This window comes from Mustela nigripes, chromosome 5 (genome assembly GCF_022355385.1).
Source record: "Mustela nigripes isolate SB6536 chromosome 5, MUSNIG.SB6536, whole genome shotgun sequence".
NCBI lineage: Eukaryota > Metazoa > Chordata > Mammalia > Carnivora > Mustelidae > Mustela > Mustela nigripes.
Window position 1 is genome coordinate 18206884 of NC_081561.1, and position 17398 is coordinate 18224281.

At 41.6% G+C, this 17398-nt stretch overlaps 1 long non-coding RNA gene across 1 annotated transcript in view; it reads right to left on the minus strand.

The window, feature by feature from the left end:
• Window positions 1-16915, minus strand: part of LOC132017133 (uncharacterized) — a 166637-nt gene extending 149722 nt beyond the window's left edge. The window contains exon 1 of the long non-coding RNA XR_009404174.1: window positions 16690-16915. This is a non-coding gene — a long non-coding RNA (uncharacterized LOC132017133). The remainder of the gene's footprint in view (window positions 1-16689) is intronic.
• Window positions 16916-17398: the final 483 nt, after the last annotated feature.

Sequence of the window (17398 nt, forward strand, 5' to 3'; positions counted from 1 at the left end):
ATACCAGGTGGAATGAAGGCACCTTTTTTTCCCTCCCGTGAGCTTTTCCCCCTCGGAAGAGGCATACGGACAGGAAGACTGACAATGTCAGTCTAAACACACGGGTAATAAAACCACTTGAGGTACTTCATGGCTTAGTTAAGCAAAGCTTGTTGAAATAAATAAATTTTAACAAGCAAACCAGAAAGCATCGCGGTCCATGAGGTCTGTAAATAATTCAGTTCCTATTCTCTTGATCCCTCCCTCTCACTTCTCCCCCCTCCCACCCCACCCTCGCCAAGCCAGGGCCACCGGAGAGCTCATGGGAAGACAAGTTTTCCTCACTTGTCTGCCAGCCACATGGGTTTTCCCTGGCCGCACTGGTTAGGGGTCACTTCATGACTTTAGTGTCCCACAGACTCACTGTCCTGACTGCCTGAAAGTCATACAGTGGCAAGAGTCCTCAGGCCTTTGTCTAAAACATTGGCTACCTAGGTAAGGGTCCTTTCAGGTAAAGCCTCTGGTCTGTGGTGGCTGATTTGAAAAATAAAAGGAGGGGTTTTATTTTATTTTAATTCTTTTCTTAACGTTCCAGCTGACAGGCTGCAGCAAGACTTTCTCATCCGCTAAGTGAAATGGATTTGAACAGAACATTTTTCTTCTTGGTTCCCACAAAACCACCCAACACAAACATGGTAGATAAAACTTTAAAATGCCAGGCTTCATCTCACAAGTATTACAGGCTAATCCTCTTCCATTATTAATTAAACTGTGGGGGCACAGATCAGAGGAACACGGTCCATTATCTTATAATAGGCAAGTCTGTGTTCCAGCTGATACGTATATTTTTCCTTCTAGAAAGCCAAACTTAAAGCCAACTTCGAAATTTTTTTTTTTTTGTTATTCTCTTTTTAGATGGTTTTTAAAGATGTCTATTTGGCCTTTATAAAGATTTAAGTGAGCATTTCAATGGAAGGATGTTTCTAACTCTTAAAAATTATAAATAACATTATGTACAAAAACAATACACCCTTACATGGTAACAGGGTTCTGTCATGTACAGAATCATTACCAGCCATAACACTCCAAAGCATCTAATTAGGAACAGTCTTGCATTCTCACTGGTTGGAGTTTGGGCACCTTCAGAGACTGACGATACTAGCTAAGTGCCCTCATATGGCTTATGAGGTCCTGGGAAGTATTCAAAAAATCCAAGACAATCTCCACTTAGGCGTCTTACATTCTAGATGGCCCAGTGTTCAGTGCCTTTGCATATAAGCAAGAGATGTCCTAACTCTTGAAAGCTTTACAAGATTTACTTAGTGGAAGTTCAAAAGTGCATGGACATTCGTATGAGAAGAGGCTCCCTGCGGGGTCGAAGGGAAACCTGCCTTTCCTTCAGAAACAGGAAAAGGAAAAGCTTCTCCACGTGGGACTAATTCCCTGGAACTAGGTAATTATGTCTTCTCATTCTTGTGCTTCGAAAATACCTCAGGAGGCCTTCGGTTGTCAGACAGTTCTAGACATTGTTGACTCCCCGGTTTTTCAGCACCACTAACATCAGTGTATACATTTATGAGTCTCGGACGACACCGGACTCAGAAGCAGTCACAGTCCTCTTTCTCACCATCTTAGAGATGGAGCCACATATTTGCATGACTTTCGCTCCAGTGTCTTTTTGGCATCAAAGAGAAAAAGGGATGGGAGCTCAAGGGAGACTACAGAGAAATACCAACATGTCATGCCTATTTCCCTACTGAATTTCCTAAGGGGAACGTCAAGTTGTAATGACATCTATTGAGACAGTTGAGGGAAACAGTACAGATATTTTTACCAGATAATCATGTTGCATAAATTTTAAATGCCCTGCTCCTGGACTGTGGTTGTGCTGGGGAATGTCCTTATTGTCAGGCGGAGGCTGAAGTATTAATAGATAAAGTGTCACGATGAGTGCAAGTAATTTCAAATGGTTCAAGACTGAAATGAAAATTTAGTTGATAGATAGACGTCAAGCCAAATGTGAACAACCAGTGATTCTAGGTGAAGGTTAAGTCATATGGCTGCTCTTCAAACTTTTCTTGAAAATTTCTCTGTAGGTGTGAATAGTTTTAAAATAAAAAGTTAGGGGAGTAGGGAGAAGGTGTTGGGGTTATGGACATTGGGGAGGGTATGTGCTATGGTGAGTGCTATAAAGTGTGTAAACCTGGTGATTCACAGACCTGTATCCCTGGGGCTAATAATACATCATATGTTAATAAAAAAATAAAAAAAATTATAATAAAAAAAGTTAGGGGAAGAACACCGACCTGGGTTGGGGAGGAAGTATGAGGGACAGAAATGGAAAAATATTGGTCACGTGTTGGTGATTGATTCCAAGGGCAGAAAAGTTCATGGGAAGTTCCTCAGATGAGCCTTTCCACTTCTGTGTGTTTTAGAAGTCTCTATAGTAAGAGCATTTTTTGTTTTTATTTTTTATAGAGCAGGAATATACCCTCTTCCCCCATCTTCTAGATTTCCTCCATGCTCTGTTTGGATGGAAGGCCCTTACCACTTGAAAGAGACAGAAAACCAACCACACGTGCAGCCCCATTTTCGTGCCAGGACTGTACACTCAAGAGTGAGGTCAGACGTTGACGGCAGCTAAAGGATTGACTTGGTAAGCCTGTCTTCATTCCCCTTGTTAACGTCTACAGAACGAATAGTATTTGGAAGGCACTGGCTTCATTTGATGTTGGAAGGAGGGAAAACATGCGAGAACAGCACAGTTTAAAAGTCTTCGTGGAAATATCCCAACTGTCCGAGTGGATGAATGGATCAAATGTGATCGACCGGACAACGGAATAGTGTTCAGAAGGAAGGACGTGCTGACACACGTTACAACACGATCAACCCTGAAAACATGCCGGGTGAAATAGGCCAGTTACAAAAGGCCGAGTGTTGTGCGCCTCTTCTCATAGGAGGTGCTCACCGCCATTCAAGGCACTGGGACAGAAAGCAGAATGGTGGTGGCCAAGGTCTGGGGAGGAGGGGGAGCGGGGGAGTTAGTGTTTGGAAATGGAGCTTCAGCCTGGAAAGATGAAATGAGATCCTCAGACAGATGGTGGTGGACGGTTGCACACAGCAATGAGATCGCACTTACTATCGCCTAACTGGGTGCTTACAAATGGTTGAAATGGCTAAAAACACAATTTTGTGTGTGTTTTCTCAGAATAGGAAGGGCGGAAGGAAGGAAGATGAGCGAGCCTCTGTCCTGAAAGAGCTCTGAAGTGTTAAAGCCTCCTTCCTTCCATACTCGCAACAGTCCAGGGTAAAGATGGGTTTCCCATGGCTGTGTCAATTGCAGCTGCTGGTAGGAATCCCCACATTAACCCAGACCCAAGCCTGGGCGCCCGGAGGACAAGAGCTTCCAGACCCCAGAAGGCGGCCCCCGTGGGGAGACCCTACTCCGCGGCCCCAGGAAATCGTGGTTGGCCAGAAGTGAGCTGGGGTGAGGGGTGGGGGTGAAGTCTTCCTGGTAGCGCTCTTGTAATACCTTGTTAGTGCTTGTAATCAGCACGGCTGGGATGAAAGACGTCGGGCTTCAGAACAGAAACATTGTGCTTTAAATTAAATCAGCTCCCTGCTGTGAGGCACTTACTCCCTCCCTCCCCGCGGCCGGGAACACAATTCAGAGGTTTCTCTGCGCCCTGAGCAGCAGGAGTGACCTTCAGTCTTTCCACTTAAAATCCATTCAAGATGATCCCAGTGGCTTAAATGAGAGTCTCTGTCCCAGCCTCCCTGCCTCTCTTCCTCTTCCCAGCGGCCCGGCTGTCATACCTCTTTGTGTCTGCCTCTGTCTCTCTGCCTGTCCCTCTGTCTCTGTCTCTCCCTGTGTGTGTCTTTCTCTCCCTCTCACACACACTCCGACATTGATTTCTTTTGTGCATCTGCGTGTGTAAGAGTTGCTAAACCCATCTGCAAGTGCATCGCCCCTCTACCTGGCTCCGAGCTGAGATTTTTTTCACCTCCTGGCTCTCCTTTCTCCTCTCTGAAGAACAAGGAACCAGATGGCCATCCCCCAGTCTCCCAGCGTGAGTTTGACTGACAGGAGCCTTTGATAAACCTCAGAAGAATGAAGTCATCTCCAGGTCACTGCTGCTGCCTGGCCTTTAACACCCCACACAGACCACCATTATCTGCTGAATAGGAGACAAAGGAAATTAGCCCGGCTTTCCTATCATCCCCATTATTTCCAGGCTGATTTAAACAAGGAGGCAATGAGATGCCCTTCACTTTCCTCGAAAAGGTACAAATGTCAGCTGTTAAAAAATGCAAACAAGAGGCTTTCCTATGTTAATGGCTGGGCTTCTTTGTTAAGGCTGAGGAGGGGAAAGTACATTTTATTCTCTGGCTTTGAGGAAAGACTTAACAAGCTTCTAAACAACTTCCTTAACTACTCATACCTTAAACCAGCTGGTGGGGACACTTAAGCCTTTCGGTGTCAGAGGGAAAAGAAAGATGGAAAGGAAGCTTCATCCCCATCCTTAGTAGCAGATAATCACGGGAGCTGAGTGAAAGACGTTTCCCATTATTTTAACCCTAAGTTGAACAAGAAGAAAAGAGCTTCTCCCCTTTGCCCCAAATAATTTTTCCGCCAGAAACTAAATGTTTAAGTATCAGCAGAGCTAATAAATAAATAAATAAATAAATAAATAATATATATATATTTTTTAATAGAGACATAGTTTCCCTGTGCCCTTCTAGATATGACTTAGGAGGAGAATGTTACTGTTTGTCTCTTGCCATGTTGGGAAGGGCAGACGTATGCGCACGCCTGTGTGTGTGGGGGTGTGTAGTGTTATTTGTTACTCTGGGTGAGGACCCCAGGGTAAGCTGGAAAATGGAAAATTATGGCAGAAAGGTCCATTTCTGGGAAGGAATTTGTTTCACAATTCCACTGTTTCCAAATATTGGGGGTTGGAGTAAATTTTCTTTGGATGACAGTCTACACTTCTAGAAGGCAAGGCCGTTGTCAACGTCTGGGCTATTCCACTTTATAACAATGGGTTCTACAAAACAGCCAGTAAAAGAGCAGCTCTCAAAATATCATGATCATCTAGATAAATTAATGACTCAATCAATAGACACTTGCTAGGCATCTGAGCCAGATACCACATGAGGTCATTCAGGAGATACTAATTTGGAGACATAGTTCCCATCAGGGGTTCACAGTTAGGATGCCGGAGGGAGCCTGGACTTCATTCCTAAAAGATAGACAGGCTCTAGGTAAGTAAACCAGGAGAGGAGGAAAGGAAAGCCTGGGGAAGAAAGAACCCTGTTGAGAGATTTCTTTGAAATGGGAAGCACTCTAATGCGCGAGGTGAACAAAAGGTAATCAAATTTTTGGTTTCTGAATGAGGAACTCACACTTTCTTCCTGCCCTTGTTGGCTGCGGCTGCATACAATGCACTGCAGACTGGTTGGCTTAACCAGGAGAAGTGTGTTTCTCACAGTAAGAGGCTGGAAGACCAAGTGCAGGGTGTTGACATCTTGCTGGCAGGTTTGGTTTCTCTTGAAGAGTCTCTCTGACCGACAGGCTGTCCATTGCATGATGTATGTTCCCATGACCTTGCCTCAGTGTGAGACCACGTCTGTCTGTCTCTCTTCTTGTAAGAACGTCATGGATATTAGATCAGGACCCTACTCTTATGTCCTCATTTAGCCCTAATTACCTCCGTAAAGACCATCTCCAGACACAGTCACATTGAGGCTAAGGACTTCAATAATGAATTTTGAAGGGACATCATGGTCCCTAACACTTTCTTAGATAACGAAAAGGCAAACGAGCCATGGGAGAGGGGACCCACAGGATGAAAAGTTGCTTTAGAAGCAGAAATGATGAGTGAAGAGAGAGACCAACTAAGAGACAAATCAGGAGGATATCAAATGGGCAACAGGTAAGCAACACGGGGCCCGAGTTTAATGTTGGCAGCAAGAACTAGATGCAAAGTAAAAGCACGAAGGGAAAATGAGGAGGACTCGGTGGCTGACTAGAGATGGCATACAAAGGAAAAGAGGTCCTCACATCATTAGTTCTGGGCTCCATTTCCCTGGGGAAATAACTGAAATACAGAATGGGTATCTCAGAGATGCTGCTACTGCAGGACAGAGTAGGAAGATCCTAAGTTCTGTAGCCAGACATACTAGTTAAAAAACGAAACTTTGTCACCTTGTAGATAGGCAGCTATAGCAATTTACGTGACCTTCTGGGGGCTCAGTTTCCCCTAGTATCGAGTTGGGAGGACAGAACCAACCACAGTAAGTGGCTTGTGTTTTATGGATGAAAGGAAAGCACCTCCTTCAACTATCAAGGAGAATCCCAAAATCACTCCAACAGATTGCAGAAGAACCTTAAGGATGATGTATCATTGAAATTTCACCGAGATTTTTTTTAGGTTAAAGAGTATATAATAAATAAGACCTAGAGCAGTCTTGTCAATGTAGGAGTCACACCAAACCAGGAGATAAACATGGAAGCTCTATGAGAAGAAAACAAGCCTGAGCTTCGGCTCACTCAGTGAGAATGCAGCAATGGAGCACCATGAAGCAGTTCTCTGCGCTGGAAGGTACTGGAAGGTCGGACATAATAGGAAGAAGTGAAAGGAATAAAACAGTCGGCTGAGGAGGAGGTGGGACTATCTCACACAGACCAATGGGAGGTTATTGTTTGGGGACTAATATTCTATCTTCCATCCTCACAGAAGATGGGACAAGAGGAAAAAATGGGCTTGAAGCAAATCAGAAAAATATATAAATTATCTCTGCGAAAGAAATTCTGACAATACTCTGAGCTTGATAAAATGTGGTGAAGCATATGTTATGGGCTGAATTGTTCCTCTCCCCTTCCCTAAAAAAAAAAAAAAAAGTGTTGAAGTGGACCCTTCCCCCCCCATACCTCAGAATAGGACTGTATTCAGAGCTAGGGTCTTTTGAGAGGTGATTAAGTCAAATGAGGTCATTAGTCTGCATCCTAATCCAATTGGACCAGTGAACTTATAAAAAGAGGCAATTAGGACATACAAGGAGACACCAAGAAGGCACATCCACAGAAAGAAAAGGCCATATGAAGACACAGCAAGGAGATGGTCATCTGCAACCCAAGGAGAGGCGATTCAGAGGAAACGAATCCTGGCTACACCGTGATCTCAAACTTCTAGCCTTTTGAACGAGGAGGAAATAAATTTCTGTTGTTCAAACCACCAAGTCTGTGATATTTTCTTACAGCAGCTGATGGGGTTCAGGACATGCTACCTCCCCCAAAACCTGGTGCCTTGACATTTTAAATATTTTAAGCTGAAGGAGTTTGAGAAAATAGCAAAAGCACGAAGATCACTCTGACCTTCCCTTCTTCACTGAAGCGCCATAAAACCTTCATGTGAGAAGTCCGTCCCTGGAAGAAAGGAGCATCCTTATCTCTGAAGACAAAAGGACACTGAGCAGAATCAAAGTTTCCCCATATACTACATTTACTTCATACTCCTTAACCCATCTGACTTCACAACTGTCCACTCTTTGTCAAACCAACATAATACTGTTTATTCAAGTCTTCATTTCCTTATGAAGGCCCTAGGTCATGTAAAATTTACAGTAAATCTGTTGCATGTCTCCTGTGACTCTGTCCTTATCAGTTTAATTTTTAGACCCAGGCAGAGATCCTAAGAGAGTCAAGGAAATTTTTCCCCTGCTATAGTTTCTGTTAGTCAAATGTAAAATGCTCACTTGGAGACTCCTTGCTTAGTCCAAAAGCTGCAGTTAAGAGATCCTGGATCTCAGACAGCGCTGGCGCAAGGTAAGAGTTCTGACCATGTCAGTCTCTTGGATCTCTGTCTATGGGGGCTGGCTGAGTAAAGGTGTCTAGAGTCTTTTTCTTTCCATATTCAAATTGGCAGAAGAAAAACATTTGTCTAAAAATTAATTCTTTGCACTGTGACTCTGGATTGTCTAAAAATGAGTTCTTTGGATTGTGATTCTCAATTCCTTCCCTGCCAGAGACAGTTTACTGTTTTTCTGCTTGTATCTCCTTTGTTTTCCGTGGCTTAGCTTTGTATCCTTCAGGTCATACAAGTGCTGGTTTTGTGTGTGCATTTGGCCAGTTGTCAGACTGGAGATCCCAAAATATGTCCAGACAGAAGGTGGGTTGCACCCCCTTTGCAGTTAATACAGGATAGCTGTTACCAGTTGTCAAGAAAATTGTCTAAGTCTGTCTTTCATTTGGCTATCTTTGAGAATGGTTCTGGATCTTGGGAGGGTGATATCTTTTGCAACTTCTTTAGGGATGCCTCTTGCATTTCTGGTTAAACGCTGCTTTTGGTTTTAAGCTACTTGATAGATGTAAGTTTGGTTTAAATGCTTAATTTTTAAAAAAGACTTTTATGGTCAAAACTTGGCCAAACTGGAGGCTGATACTCCGAGCTTGGTAAAAATTATTTTTTTAAAAGCCCTTTTTCCTAAGCTAAATGGAACTATGTATTTAGAAGGAAAAAACATTCTGAAGCCTACAGAGAACAATTTAATAAAACATTCCAAGGGCACATGGTTCTGAATCTAGAACACCTTATTTGGAAAGCTGGTCTCTGATAGAAAGAAGCAAAGTTGAAGGTAATTAAGATAATGGACGGGTGGGCCGGCCCCTTGATATCATTCAAGCAATGACCCAATACTTGAAGAATTAGAAACAACTGGCTTTGTCTTTTACAAAACCAAAAACTTGGCCCATGAAGCAATTCAGGGTCCACCTATCCATACCAGTCTCCAAACCTCCCTCATTCATCTCAGAATGCTTGCTGATACTGTAAAAGATAGAGTGCTGGAAACAGAACTGTCTTGCACTTAAGACAAAGAAGGACATTTAAATATTAAGGACACTAGATTTCAGATCTGACACATCAGGTACCTGACACATGGCTAAAATTTTAAAACAAAAGCGGTAGGGCTTCCATTTGTACTGTCCAAATTAATTTATAAAATTCCCTGAAGAAGTTCTACTCAAACTGGCTTAGATATAAATGAGCACTCACACAAATTAAGTATTTCTAAAACTCTCAGTAAGACAGCAACGAACCCAAATGTTTTCTTAAGTTCGCATGATCTAGGATAATCTTTGACAAATAGAGCTAGTTTTTAAATTGTTCATATAATAAAAACAGGCATGTCTTGAGAGTTGTCAGCCTTACATATAATGCAAACATACATTTTTTTTCTTCCTAGGCTTACTATTCAAACAAACCTATATTATCTCTGCTAGATGTTTAAGATTATAAAACTATAAACCCAACCTAAGAACAAAATGTACAATAAAAACGAATTGCTTGATGCATGTCAAGCATAGCAGTTAAAAAATAAAAGAGGGAAGAACCATATGTTTAACTTTTTCAGTTTTCTGCTTCAATGATATTTTGATACTTTGCTGCTTTGTCAATGAGAAAAATAAGAAGACGGCTAACTTTGTTTAGTCTCATGAAATTTTCATAAGTTATTCAAATATAGGTGTTAAAAACAAATAAATCAAGTGGATGTAAGTGGGATAAAAGTTTGTAAATGAACTTTTCAACAAAATTATGTTTTATAATATCTATTTTAAAAATTTCAGAACTCTTTGATGACTTTAAACCTTAAAGCTATATTATACCAAGTTAGGCCAAAAGATTAAGATTCATTTGAATATAGAGATTATTCCTAAATAATATAAAACATTAAAATATTGATGACTGAATATAAGTTTATCTATCTTTGGCATCTTGGTTTTATATAGTGTAGAGAAGCTAGATATATTTGGGTCAGTTAATAAACATGATAAATTTTACAGTGAAAAAGACATATGACTCTGGAAATTATGAAGTGATGTATTAATAAATTAGCTCCAGGATGATATATGTCAGTTCAAAATTTCTTACATCCTACTTTTCACTGAAAAAGAAAGATTACTGATTAAAAGTTTGAATTACTGTACATAAATGAGACTAATGAGAATAATAAGGGTAAGAAAAACCCTATATGCAAGGAAAATAAGATGTGTTTTAGCAAGGTGAAGTAGAATGACTAGTTGTTCCAGAATGAGAAGAAGAAAAAGTATAGGACAAAAAACCGAATGGATTTAAAAACAAGAAAATTGTAAGCAGTTGCAAAAAAAGGAGTTTTATATGTGGTTAAGCTACTAAGATTGAACAGTTTTGTTTATAAATTCTTTTCTTTTTTTTTTTAAATGGACCTAAATATCAAATTCCATTGGTGCAAAACTAGAATTTTGTTTCTCTCTCTGCTAAAACAAAAGGCTTTTCTTAGATTAAGAAATTACAAAAAAACAAAAAACAAAAAAAAACAAAAAACAAAAAAAAACCACAAAAGGTTTTTTTAACCTTTTAGGTAATTTCTCTGAGAAACCAAGATTTTGTGTCTTAAAATATTTTCCTATCTTTGTGTTGTCTTTATCAGGTCTTTGATTAGTTAAAAAAAAAAAAACAAAAAACCAACCAAACAAAAAAACAACAGCAAAAAAAAAACCCCAACCTTCTCAACATTAAAGAGCAAAGGTGTTTTTTTCTTTTTTAACATTCATACAATACAGCCATATGTATTTATCTTTGAAGTATTTTATGGCACTTTGGCTATATAGATAATTTTATAACGAGGTGTTATCCTATTTCATCAAGTCTGACTCTGGACATTATGTACGGTTTCTCCAAATCAACATGAAATGGGGTCATTTGACCTCAAACTAACTTTCTCAGAGAATCTCTGGGAAATCTCCAAAGATTTCTTCTCTTACCACCTACAGGAGAGATGGGAACATTAATTAGGTTTATTTGGCACGTTAAATTACATGGGGAGCAACACCAGATAGGAAGTAAGTCTAAACCTTTGTAGGTTATAGGTGTATGGACATTCGAGAAATTACATGAAGTTCACAGACATTTGTCCGTACCCTCATTGCCCAATTACTACATGAAAATGTTGTATGTCACAGAAATAACTAAACTTCCTTATCAAATGAACTCTTACCAGATCTTTAACCGTGGCCCCTTTTTAAGCCCTTTGTCATTCACAGGCAGTTATTGACTTACTGGGTCTGTGAAAGCCCTTGCAATAGCTACAGGTGACAGGGCTGCCCCCAGAATCACTGGCGTAACACTGAGATTATTCCACTAGACTGAACGAGAATTTCTAGAATGAAAGAAAAAGCTGATAAATTCATAGAACTGCTAATTCAAGATCAAGCAGAATAAGAATGAATTACAGGGAACTGAATGGACTTTTTATAACTTTTTATTTGAAGCATTACTGGTTCTTTAATGTTTTGTGTTCCAGGTTTAAGGAAAACTTTTCTCTTTTCTCGGAAGCCATCTGTAACTTACAGGAGTTTGGTAAAGTATGCCAAAGTTTGGTAAAGATGAAATCATTACTTTTTCTTCTTACCCGGTCCCTCCAGAATCAGAAACTCTTAATAAGTATTCTTACTGCCATGGCAATATATTTATTTTCATAAGTTCAATAACCTATTTTTATAGATTTTGTGTCCTTATAATAGGATGCAATTGGAAACATTGCTTATCTTATCAGGGCTTTGACTAGAATGGTATATTTGAGAATGATGTGCATAGAATAAAATACCACCAGACACCTTTAGGCAACTAAGGTTGACCTTATGGAAGCAAAAAAAACCCTTGAAAAAATCACCTGATACCTTTTTTTCAGGGTTTCTATCCTTACCAGTTGAGTAAGGAAATTCACCTCATGGCAGACCCAGGAACTGAATGATATTCAGGAGACAGGAAGAGAAGAATTCACTGAAATTCATAGGTATTACAGGCCTATCTGATGAAGTATACTTGTCTTGGCTTCCAAATCTCAAGAGGCTTTTAAAAGTCTAATCTGAGATTCTTTATGAAAAGTTCCAACAAGGCAGATCCCCTTCGCCCCCCTCCAAAAGAAGCCAACCATTCAATTATTTTTTTTGCCTGCACTTCCACAAGCAATCAGACCACGTTAAATGAGACTAGATTTATTTTGCAAACAAATTAGTCTTACTTTGATCATCTTTGATAGAAATGGAAGCAGCTGTAGAGAAAATAATACGTATTTCAGTTGGAAAACCATAGCACAGTCTTTTGGGTATTAAACTGTAGCCCTGTTGCCTATTGTCTTTCAGCTTTTGTTACCTATCTCTACACTGGACTGAATCCTTAATTCTAATTTCCTCTGATATCTGGCTGTAACTCTTCAAATGAACATTTCCACTTTTTCTTCTACCCTTCTGGTTTAGAATCAGTAAAAGTTAAAACTGTGGGTTTTCCTTCAGCCCTGCAAGCTGAAGCTGTCCACCCTGAGGATATCACTAGAGGCATTCAAACTGCAAACCAAAAAAAAATCTGTTGGATTACCACTGCCTGCCTTCACTCCAGAAGATGATTTGAGTCCAACATCTAGAAATCTTCTTGACTTACTGCCCCCTGGACTTAAAAACTGAGTTTCTAGTTTGTCCTAAACATGAAGCTTTGTTTTTCTTTTGTTTTCATGGAAATACGCAAGACTAAGAGACTAATTTGATGGGTTATGAAAAAAAAAATCTGCTCAGCTTTTGAACTGTGAAATTTGGGGAAAAGTTTCAGATGGCAGAGTGATGGGGTTCAGGACTTGCTACCCAAAGTACGGCACCTCGGCGTATTAAATATTTTAAGTTGAAGGAGTTCTGAGAAAACAGCAGAAACAGAAAGGTTACTTTTATTACCTTCCTTCCGTTCTCCCCTGAAACAGGTCATAAAACCCCGAGTGAAAGGTTGCCCTTCCCATATCCAGAGGACAAGAGCATCCTTATCTCTGAAGACAAAGGGATGCCAAGAATATCTGAACAAATAGGGTTTCCCCAGTTTATTAGGCATCCCTCATGTTCCTTAACCTCCCATAGTCCTCTGTGACATCACCTTTCATCAGACCTAGCACAAAAATACACAGCTTGGGCGCCTGGGTGGCTCAGTGGGTTAAGCCGCTGCCTTCGGCTCAGGTCATGATCTCAGGGTCCTGGGATCGAGTCCCGCATCAGGCTCTCTGCTCAGCGGGGAGCCTGCTTCCCTCTCTCTGCCTGCCTCTCCGTCTACTTGTGATTTCTCTCTGTCAAATAAATACATAAAATCTTTAAAAAAAAAAATACACAGCTCCTTCTCTGGGTCCTCTTTTCCTCAAGAAGACACCCTTGTCTCATAAAACTTATATTAAATAAATGTGTATCCTTTTCTTCTGCTAATCTGTCTTTGTCAGTTTAGTTTTTAGTCCCAGCCAGGGACCCTGGAGGGTAGAGGAAAACTTTTCCTCCCCTGCACAGCCTGAGTAATACAGCACCCACTACTCAGTGCGCACACACACACATTACTCAGCACGTAATACAGCACACATACACGATTATATATATAATTTATGTTTGAATCCAGGTCTCAAGATGTGGTTAACCAGGGCAACAGATTACTTGTTTGGAGAATACATTCCCACTGGATTATAAAAAACAGCATATATTTCTGTGTAATACAGCATATACCATTATAGTATCTCTCTGCTTTGTAATTGTTAAGAACAGACTGAATAAAGTTTTTAGAGAGAGACTGTGAAATCCTTAATTAATATTTTTATTTCCTACATATTTCATTATTTACTTACGTATCTCACCACTGTCAGTTCAGAAATCTTGCCTTGCCTCTAGTACTCAAAGTGAGTGTGGGATAATCTAAGGTATGCTCAGTACTACAGAAGCAAATGATCTCCCTTTGCTATGACTGGTTTTCTGAAATCACAGAACTGCAGAATGCAAAAGATCCCTAGAGAATACGCTTTAAATTTATTATGTAGCTTCACTGGATTGGTTCCAATAGTTCTGCGGTACATTTTGGGCCCCTAGGAATTCCACGCGATTTTAAAAAGTGGGGATTATTCCATTTCTTACACTAGGAACGTCAATTCTTTGTAATGAAGTACGTAAAAACATAAGGAAAATTTATGGAAGGAAAGTATCTTGGGATTGTATGGAAATTTAAACACTGTCTAGCCAAATTCTTAACTCAAACCATGAACCCGTTTACACATGTCACCCACCTGATAATTAAACACCTCCTGTGATCAGAAACTCATCTTTAGGAGGTGGCCTTTATCATCACACCGAGCTCGAGTCTGTTTCTGTGTGCCTTTCACTGGCTGATAGCAGTTTATAGTGGTTATTATTTTAGTCTGCCCTGCCTGCCTCCCCATGCTACCCCTCACCTTGCCCCTGACCCAGACACACTGAGGCAAAGTCCTTTCCTGGCTAACCTGACCGTGAAGAGCCTCCTTTTCTCTCTGGTTGCTAAGCTTGATAAATAGCAATTTGGAGCACCCTGCAGCAGCAGGAGAATATGAAATCTGTTGCAGAAGTAAGGAGCAGAGTAAGGGAGAGAAGGGAGAAAAACAGAAATAAAACACCCTGGTTCTAGTTCCTTCCATGGGCAACTCTGCTTCTGCCTTTGCCACCATTTGGTTATGTGAGCCAAGAAGCACCCCCCCTTTTTTTTCCTTTTTAAAGATTTTATTTATTTGAGAAAGAGAGGAGAGGGAGAAGACTCCCCACTGAGCAGGGAGCCCAATGTGGGACTCGATCCTAGGACCCTGAGATCATGACCTGAGCTGAGGGCAAATGCTTAACTGAGTCACCCAGGCACTCCCCATAAGCCCTCTTATTTAAGATATTTTGAGTTACACTGCTGTCACATACAAATAGGAATAAGGAATAAGTCTAAGTCATCCTCATTGAAACATATAAGATGTTTGAAAGTCATCATTAGAGAGATCCTATTTTTATTGTCTAAATTGGGGCACATTTTAGGTACGAACTAGAACACAATTTGCATTTACACTGAAACAGTAGCCATAAACTTGGACTGTTCCAGAAAATTTATTGCTAGCCTTCTCATGCTTATTCTTTCCGGTCCACTCGTCCCTGATTCCTTCACCCTTTAGTGTAAGTCACAGTTCCTAATCCCCAGGCCATGCTGACTGGTTGTCTTTGAACACCTGGCAAGTGGCCAATGTCTCTCTTGGAATGTGGCAGCTAGAATTGAATCCACAGCCCAAGATGTGGTTGACTGGGGCAGCAGATGACTTGGTCTGGAGAACATACTCCTGATCCCACTGATGCAACCTTAAATTAAAACTCCTTCTGGGGCGCCTGAGTGGCTCAGTGGGTTAAAGCCTCTGCCTTCGGCTCAGGTCATGATCCCAGTGTCCTGGGATCGAGCCCCACATCAGGCTCTCTGTTCAGCAGGGAGCCTGTTTCCTCCTCTCTCTCTCTGCCTGCTTCTCTGCCTACTGGTGATCTCTGTCTGTCAAATAAATAAATAAAATCTTCAAAAACAAAACAAAACAAAACAAAAACTCCTTCTAACTCTGGTTCTTTCTCTTAAATAGCACATTAGATTGTGTCTGGCATGTCGCTGGGACTAAAAAGCCAATGAATAAATGAAGCCAACTCTACTCCAATTCACTTTTGAGGATTCGCATATGGGATTTTTTATTTGTCTGTGCGCAATCTCATCTTCTTCATTTCGATCAACTACTTTAGTTTATACTTCACAATATCATTGTTTCTCCCAACTTCCGTTCTTCAGTAAATGTAGTGAGCATGTCATCAGTGTGTAACCATTACTGATGTTGGTCTTAGCTAACACTTAGTGCTTCTTGTGTGCCGGTCCTCATTCTAAGCATTTTAAACATTTTAAACTCACTGAACATTCATAATAAAGCGATGAAATGGATATCATGATTATTCTCACTTAACAGATAAAGAAACTGAGGTACAAAATGGTTAAGTAAGCTGCCTAAGGTCACAGGGAGCTCGTAAGCAGAAGAGCCAGGATTCAAAACTAGACAATGTCCCTCCAGAATCTATACCCTTTTGCACGTTTCTGTTCTCATCAAGTGCACTGATAACTAAGAGCAGGAGCAAGTCAGGGCCAAGGACAGAAACCGTGACATGCCGCCAGAGTGTGAGTACACAGCAAGCACTCAATGTGTGGGCTTCGTTCCATCAATTCCTACTCTAACTGTGTAACAATCATCTAAAAAGAATATGTCCAGATTGGAGGAAGGAGCAAGATGGCGGAGAAGTGAGAGACCTAAATATCGTCAGGTCCCAGGAATTCAGCTAGGTCGTTATCAAACCGTTCTGAACGCCTACAAACTCAACAGGAGATAGAAGAGAAGAACAGAAAAGTGACCACTTTCCAGAAGGTAGGACGTGCAGATTAGTGAATCCAAGGCGACATAGGGGAATAGAGGCTGCGGGGGGAGGGGCAGCTCCCAGCAAGCGGTGGAGACGCGCAGCACAAAAACGGGACTGTTAGAGTCTGCTCCACGGAGGGACATCGCTCCAGAGGCTAAGGGGGGGGGGGGGGGGGAGGGGGGGGGGGGGGGGGGGGGGTGTCAGGGGGTGGCCCTTGCAGGGACAGGGTGGTCTCAGGATCCGCAGGGTCACAGAAAGACCAGGGGCCTCTGCGTGAGGCAGAATCCCCAGGTATCAGAGTGGGGGAGTCCACGGCAGGGACGGAGCCGAGGAGTGAGCTGGCAGCTCCAGGGTCCCTTAAACTGCGATCCCAGACAACGTAGGGTCATTGCTCTTCAGGCAGGGACAGAACAAGCTGCAGATCCGGGGATGCTCACCTTCCTCCTCTGGGAGAAGCAGCGCAGCAGGAATCCGCTGGGTTTGGAGACTTCAAACAGGGCTGAGCGCCAGAGACAGAAACGCTCGCTCACAGGCCAGTGAGCTTGGAGCTTGGCCAGAGACTAGAGAGACGGGAGGCACTGACGGCTTTTCTCCGAGGGCGCACTGAGGAGTGGGGCCCCAACCTCTCAGCTCCCTGGGGCAGACTGGGCGCCGCCATCTTCATTCCCGCCCTCCAGAGCTCTACGGAAAGCGCTCAGGGAACAAAAGCTCCTGAGCAGGAACCTGCGATTACTTAGCCCCGCCCCTGGCAGGGGCGGTGCAATTCTGCCTCAAGCAAAGACATTTGAGAATCACGGCAACAGGCCCCTCCATGCGGAAGATCAGCGAGAACGCCTGGCCGAGACCATGTTCACCGATCAATGAGAACTGTAGAACTTCAGAGCTGCGGAATACAGCATATTCATGGCTGTATTCGTGGAATTCATGGCTTTTCCCCATGATTCCTTAGTCTTTTATAATTAAATTTTTTTAATTTTATTTTTTTCTTATTCTATTTTTTAAAAATTTCTCCTCTTCCCTACTTTAACAGTTTTTAACTATTTTGTCTTATCAATACCTTTTTAAGAATCTTTTTAAATTTTCATTGTTATAGTCATATTTTATCCCTTCATTATATTTAACCTTATTTTTTGATACATAGAGGGT